The sequence below is a fragment of the Sinohyriopsis cumingii genome, chromosome 2, assembly GCF_028554795.1.
Source record: "Sinohyriopsis cumingii isolate HCF-2022 chromosome 2, ASM2855479v2, whole genome shotgun sequence".
In the NCBI taxonomy this organism is placed as follows: domain Eukaryota; kingdom Metazoa; phylum Mollusca; class Bivalvia; order Unionida; family Unionidae; genus Sinohyriopsis; species Sinohyriopsis cumingii.
This window is the reverse complement of record NC_142962.1, coordinates 149,256,003-149,262,742: the sequence shown is the minus strand read 5'-3', so window position 1 is coordinate 149,262,742 and position 6,740 is coordinate 149,256,003.

Below are 6,740 nucleotides of genomic sequence, written 5' to 3'. Positions count from 1 at the left end.
ATCTGAACACACTCAGTCCTAACCGCAGATAAAACTGAAAACTTAGTACGTGGATGATGTAGCTGAGTTCTGAGTGCAGATTGTTAAACAATCTGGAGGGTTTAGTAAACCTTGTCTTTGAAATCGTTCACGATTTCACACTGGTACGAGGACAACCACTCTTGGGACACTGATAGAGTTTCTGGGAAATGTGGATAATCGTTGTGTGTATGGTGAAGATTTTCCCGGTATTCCAAATTAATTTCGAAAAAGTATGCATGATCGAAGATGTTGTCGTGCTTGTGTTTGTGTTTATCGCATGTTTACATTCGCGAGACAATCCATGCGAACTCACGTACGGTCATCGGTTGCATCATCGCCAATTCAAACAGGTTGTTTGGCTGCAGATACATGATGTAAGAGTTCGGGAGGGCACCATTGTATCCATCCATCTGCCGGTTGTTCGCTCGAGCGTAACGGTGACTCACCATGGAAACCTCGCCAGGGACGAACAAATGATGATCAATGTCAGATAGCAGTCCCACTTCGATCTTGAATCCCATCCCAAGTCATTTCCGGCAACAAGTAATATGCAGGGTCGAGGTTATACACGCGCATGGTTGTGTCGTGGAGTACATTAAAGATACATGTTAGTACCAACACATCCGTGTACAGGTACAAATCGTTGAAGTCACCCAAATTTCTAAACCGAACGCTGATGAGACGTTGTTGGCATACGCATAATCGTCTGCTGAAATGTCTTCACGGGACGGCGATGAATAAAAGGACTCGATCGGTGTCAAATTAGTGTCAATAAAACTTTTTCCAATCGCTCATGTAGTAGAATTAGATTGCTTTGTGAGTGAGCCAGGTGGGCCCGGAACTTTCAGCTCTTTTGCAATCGGGAAAGCGTCACCGTATCAAAGAGTTGTTGTAAAGTGGTGGTCACATCTCACCGCAATATTCTGACGAGTGTGTCCATGGTGGAATTGAGAAACTACAGAGAGTCATTACACTGCAGCTGACACAGCCGGAAAGTCATGCATATTTCCATGTTTGTTGGGAGTAACACTTGTTGTTACATCCGATGCTCTTGCAATTCCTTTCATGATCAAGTGACCGTTGCGTATGCTCAGGTTGTTAAACAACTGAAATTTTTGTTTTACTTGGATAAATTCTCAGCAGCAGAGTGCACTGAGCGAGGGTCCTTTATACGCGCCAGTGATCCAGCAATGATCGTGAACTGAACTTTGGAGAGAGATCTTTCAGTTCCATCGGTGGAGGACAACAGCCGTCTCGCTTAAAGCTCCATTATGGATTAAACAACGAGTCACCGCAGAAAACTCGCGAATATCATAGCGCGTCATGATCATGTCTGCATGCGAGTACATCTGCTGTCTGATCCATTTCTGTCTAAGCTCGAGCGGTTTAAGAAACACCTCAACGGTGACCCTGTCACGGTTGTACTGCTGGGAAGTTTAAAACGTTCTTGTCAGACACTGGCATGATTTTACTCTGTGGCTTTACATTGACTTCTCTGTATTAACAGTCTTAATCGTCATGCTACTGTAGCATCCTTAATACATGCATGCTGCTCCGACAGGGGAAACTTCTTCCAGATGTCCATATATCCTTGCTATGCCAGTACACCATTCATGGGAAATCTTTTATCTACATGTTTATCTGGGACATCAGAGAAGTCCACGTCTTCCATCTTGCTCAACATTAGTAATTCAATAATTGTAAGACGCTCGCTTGCATACAGGGATAGCTGAATCAGCTGAATGCAGCTGTTCAAAGCAAACACGTTAAAGGCTACATACCTTCTAGCATTTTGAGTAAGGTCTTAGAAGCCTGAACGTGAAATTCTATGTTACCAAACTTGAGTTCACCCAGGCACTGTTGGTATTTTCAAATCTGTATTCTTACGCGCGGTACACTGAACGGGTAAGATCGCTTCTTTGAAACACGTGTTGTCATTGTCAGGTTTATCACTGCTAGTGTTGAAATACAACTCGAATCGTGGAAAGGCTTGTATTGGGAAATCTTAACTTGAATTTTGATGCATCTGGAAAGAGAATTCTGAACGCGCTCGGTGTTTGTATACAAAAATTAATAGGCTCTGTGTCTTCGTTGTTCAAGATTAGAGGGGTAGGGGTATCACTACAAAACTATGATTGTTAAAATGTAGGTAGTACATGGCCTCCTTTGGTTAAATAACTGTTGCACGGTAAATTCTGCACCGAGAACAATATTCACCATGGAGCCGGACAATAGTTGCATTGCTGATCCACGGACGCGTGTTCGTATATGCTTCATAGCGACTTTGTCTTGTTTATAAGCGTATAGGATACTTTCCCGGTGATCTTCAAAATCCCCAGTGTGCTTGTGCAGCTTGATTGTGAGAGCTGGGTCACTTCAAAGCTGTCGACTATGACCTATGTCCATACTATATTGGTTATTATGTATACAGGGAGCTCTGGCGGCACAGCACAGTTGTACTTTTTAACTATCGAAAGAAGAGGGAAAACGACAAATGATGGATCCGTCAATTCAATGTTCCTTCCCGTACTAGTCCTTCATATCATCCATACAGAAAGAAGCAGTGAGACAATATCAAATTGAACTTTTAGAACTTACTTTAGCTTCGACGTTTCAGCTGATGTCGTGCCAGTGAAAGTTCAGACATGACAATAGTAGAATACACACATATACACAAGGTTACTATAAATAATCTAATAAAGTCGAGAAAAACTATGGAAGACCTTGACTACAGTTGAAAATAGGGTAAGAAAAGGAAGATCGGTACGAGTACTATTCAACAGTCAGACCATGAAATGCTTGGAAGCGTTAATTGAAAAGAGATCTACGGTTTTCACAAGATCAAACCATCTTTAATTCATCATAGCGAACTGTACAAGATCGCAAGGTATGGCACAAACTAACCCGATAAATTAACATCTATCAAATTAAGAACACAAAATGCGATCATGTCACGACTGATAAGCATGGAGATAACGGACATTATATTCTAGCCAGTCGTCTGTGGCACGATATCCACTGTAAGAAAAAAGTAGTGTTCAATCCATATACCATAAGGCAGCTAGCTCCTGCTGAGGATAGAGAAAGGTGAGGGAAAAGCTTGAGGTTCAGGACCTCTCTTGATTCCAAAATCTGGGAGAGAAGGGTGAAAACGAAGTGAAGAACCCCATCAAACAATATTCTTGACAGATACCTTTGAAGCAATATCTAACATGAAAGTTGTTAATACGCAATAGTTCCTTGTTGAACCACAGACAATAATGTTCCCGTTTTGAATTCTGTATGAGCGCTTAAATATTTCCAGGAAAAAGAATTAATAATTCCATAAAATAGAATTTCAACTCAGACTGGTCACACAAAAAGACACCTTTAAGTGTCAATGGTTTATGGCCCAACTGACTTAATTCTCTATAGAAAAGAGTTATACGCTAATTTAAGACGCAAAAAAGTTTCCCGTATGAGGGTCACATGATCATGTTTCTAGAACAAGATAGAAGCTTTACATGCCTAACATCACGTACTCCCAGTATGGCCTCGATTTCACTTTATGAATCTACACTAAGAAAGAATAATATATATAAAAAAAATTCTTTACTTCACTCACACGATTCTGAATCAAGGTCAGGAACTAGGGCAACATTTGATACAAAGTTTCTGTTATTATTTTAGATTTGATATTCCTCAAAGGAATTGCCACGGAAACCATGTTGACGCACACATTATGGTGAACAAGAATTGGCTACCTGACTTGGTCTTAGGTAAGGGGCCAACACAATCTACCATTATTCTGCTATATGATTCGTCAAATGCAGGAATAGGTTGCATATGAACCTTAGGTATCTTCTGATTGGGTTTTCCTACCATTTGACAAGTATGACAAGATCTACAGTATTTACAAACATTCTTTTTCATTTTTTGGCCAATAAAAGTGAGTCAGGATCTTGTGATAAGCCTTATTAATCCCTAAATGACCAGCCAAAGGAGTTTCATGGGCCAGACTAAGTATTTCCTGTCTGCAAGATTTTGGAACTAGAATTTGATAGTTCACTGACCACTCGTCACCAGCCGCTACCTCGGAGGTCTCCGTTTTCTTAATCTTTCTAGAATAGCACCACCTATGGAATTGTCGTGCTTTTTCCCATGCAAATTTAACATCGGTCTGGTCAGTTGATTTTCTAGAATTCCTAAAACCTTGTCGATAAGACTCAGGGACTAACTCTTAACCCTTCAAGATATAGTACTTAACTACATCATAGTCAGCGCTCTGCTTTAGTGACAGTGAAATGTAAATATCACGAGCTTTAACAGTGAGTACACACTGTAGTAAAAGAGTCCAGTACTCCCTTGGCCACTTCAAATTTTCACCGATTTTCTCAAAATAAGGACACTATCTGTCTGCTTCTTTTTCCACAGAAGGAGGTACTAACTTGATATTTCCTAAAACATAAAAAGTAGGGTAGTGTTTCCCTTTGCCAGCTCTAATTCTTTTAATTTAATTTGAAATTCCTTTTCTTCCTTTTCTCCTTGCATTTGCATAAGCCTATCATGTTTATCTTTCTCAAATTGCATTTGTCTTACTTCCATCTCTTTCTGAAACTACATTTGTCCTTCATCTTTCTCTTTCTGAAACTGTATTTGTCTTTCCTCCTTTTTTCTTTCCATTTCTATCATTCCATTTGAAACTGAACATGTCTTATCTCTAATTCCAACCTTTTTAGCTGTACTTCCGTTTTCAAATTTTCCAAACACTCCTACATAAAATTAAAAAACTCTCCACTTTATATGACATTGTAAACTAAAGATTTCTAAAATATAAAAAAAAATACTTGGGATTTAAACAAAAATTAAATAAACTAGGGGAATTTAAATTTCAAAAAACAACACGGACGATTGCATATGTCATCGTCCTCCATCTTGGATTTTTTTCCAGGATTCCAACTCAGATTCATTTGGGACGTTTTATTTCTATGACTACTAATTTTGAATTCTTGGATTATTCTTGGATTATTTTTGGATTTGATTCGTAGAACTGTAAGTTCATTTTCTCAGTTTTACCTTGTTTTTCTAGGAAAATAAATTATTTGTTAAATTTTACAAAGCTTGTTGTCTTCACTCTTTTTATGTTACTGTTTTGAAGAGCCTAAAACTTAACATAACGAACAATCTTCATAAAATGATTTCTTGTTGAATTTTGGCTGAATGACAAGTCCCATTGACTATATGATACAACTAAAATTTTAAGTGTTTCATTACGTCAAAATTATATTGATTTCCAGCAGAACACAATATTTAACTACATTTTTTACTCCTTAAATTCTCCAATAGGAACCTTTGAGTCCTTCTAGTATATACTGTTGGGACCAGTATATTTCCATTTTCACATCCGGGTGCTTGTATTTTGATTGATGGGTATGAACAAAGAGATAATAAATTACATTAGCAAGCCCTTCTCTTTAAAACATGATTGGAAAGGCGAAATGATATATTCAGATCTTTTTTTTACTCATTGAGTTAAAATATATTATCTACAGTTTTCTTTTGCTTAATTTTTCGTTCCGAAAATTAAACTATTTCTTCTATAATTTATTTTTGGACTTAGTTATTTGTATAAAAAAATTAAATATTTTAAATCAGCTACTTTATGTCGGTCTTATTTAAACAACCTAAAATTTAACTGAGGGTCTACCAACAACGGTTGGAACCCTTATTGTCATTTAGTTCCAAAATGCCAACAACGGAGGGTAAAAAATGTAACTAATGCCAGGTGCTAGAATCTCTGTCGTAAGATGTACCATTAGTCCTTGGTTCACGCTCTATCATTTACATTTTAAGCGATTTGGTATGCATGATGTGTCTCATATAAATTGTTCAAGGATAACATCTTAACTTGAGCGATTTTCAAACCTGAAATCCTTAAGCACTTAATATGAAATAGATGTTAAAAATATAAATTGGTCTCCATTTTAATTTATGTAAGTTGAATGGACGTAATTGTGTAAAAGAAATATGGTATTTCTTGCATCATATATGTTGTTTTAAACGCCATTGTATAAGACATTATTATACTTGCAAATGTTTGCTGATTATATGTTTCAGTTGATTCAAAGAAATTTCTTTTTAATGTGTTGTCTATCATTCCTTTGAATATTTCAAAATAGTCCCAGAATAATATTTTAGTCCAATGAGCACTTTGTATTTCAGTGAATAATCTAAACAAATATTTCCTCTCAAATAATATCTAAATACAACATTAAGTACGTCTGAAGACTGATGTTACAACAAGAACGTAAGAAAGTGGACTGACCAAAACAGCCCAGCTCCACGCATTTATCTACAAGAAAAAGTGAAAGCACATTTTGCTACTACTAGCTACGTGACTTAGCAAATACGTAGCAAATATCCCACATCGTAAAAGAACCGACCGGAACTAAACCAGCCAATGTAAAATAACTTAATTCTTTTAAGAACCCACCTGACCCCACCAGCCAATGAGAAATTGCCCCAAAGTTGATTTTATTACTAATGAACACCATGAACAAAAAATACACATAAAATAGATACAGTCATTTGCCAAGAGTTACATAAATATAGATTATCTGCTATACATTACACCAATGTGTTATTTTTCTGACTCTTTACTTAAATGACCTTGTTTCATTGATTGATTGTTTTTTTCTGTTAGGATTTTTATTAATCCAGAATTTAATAAAATAACGTAT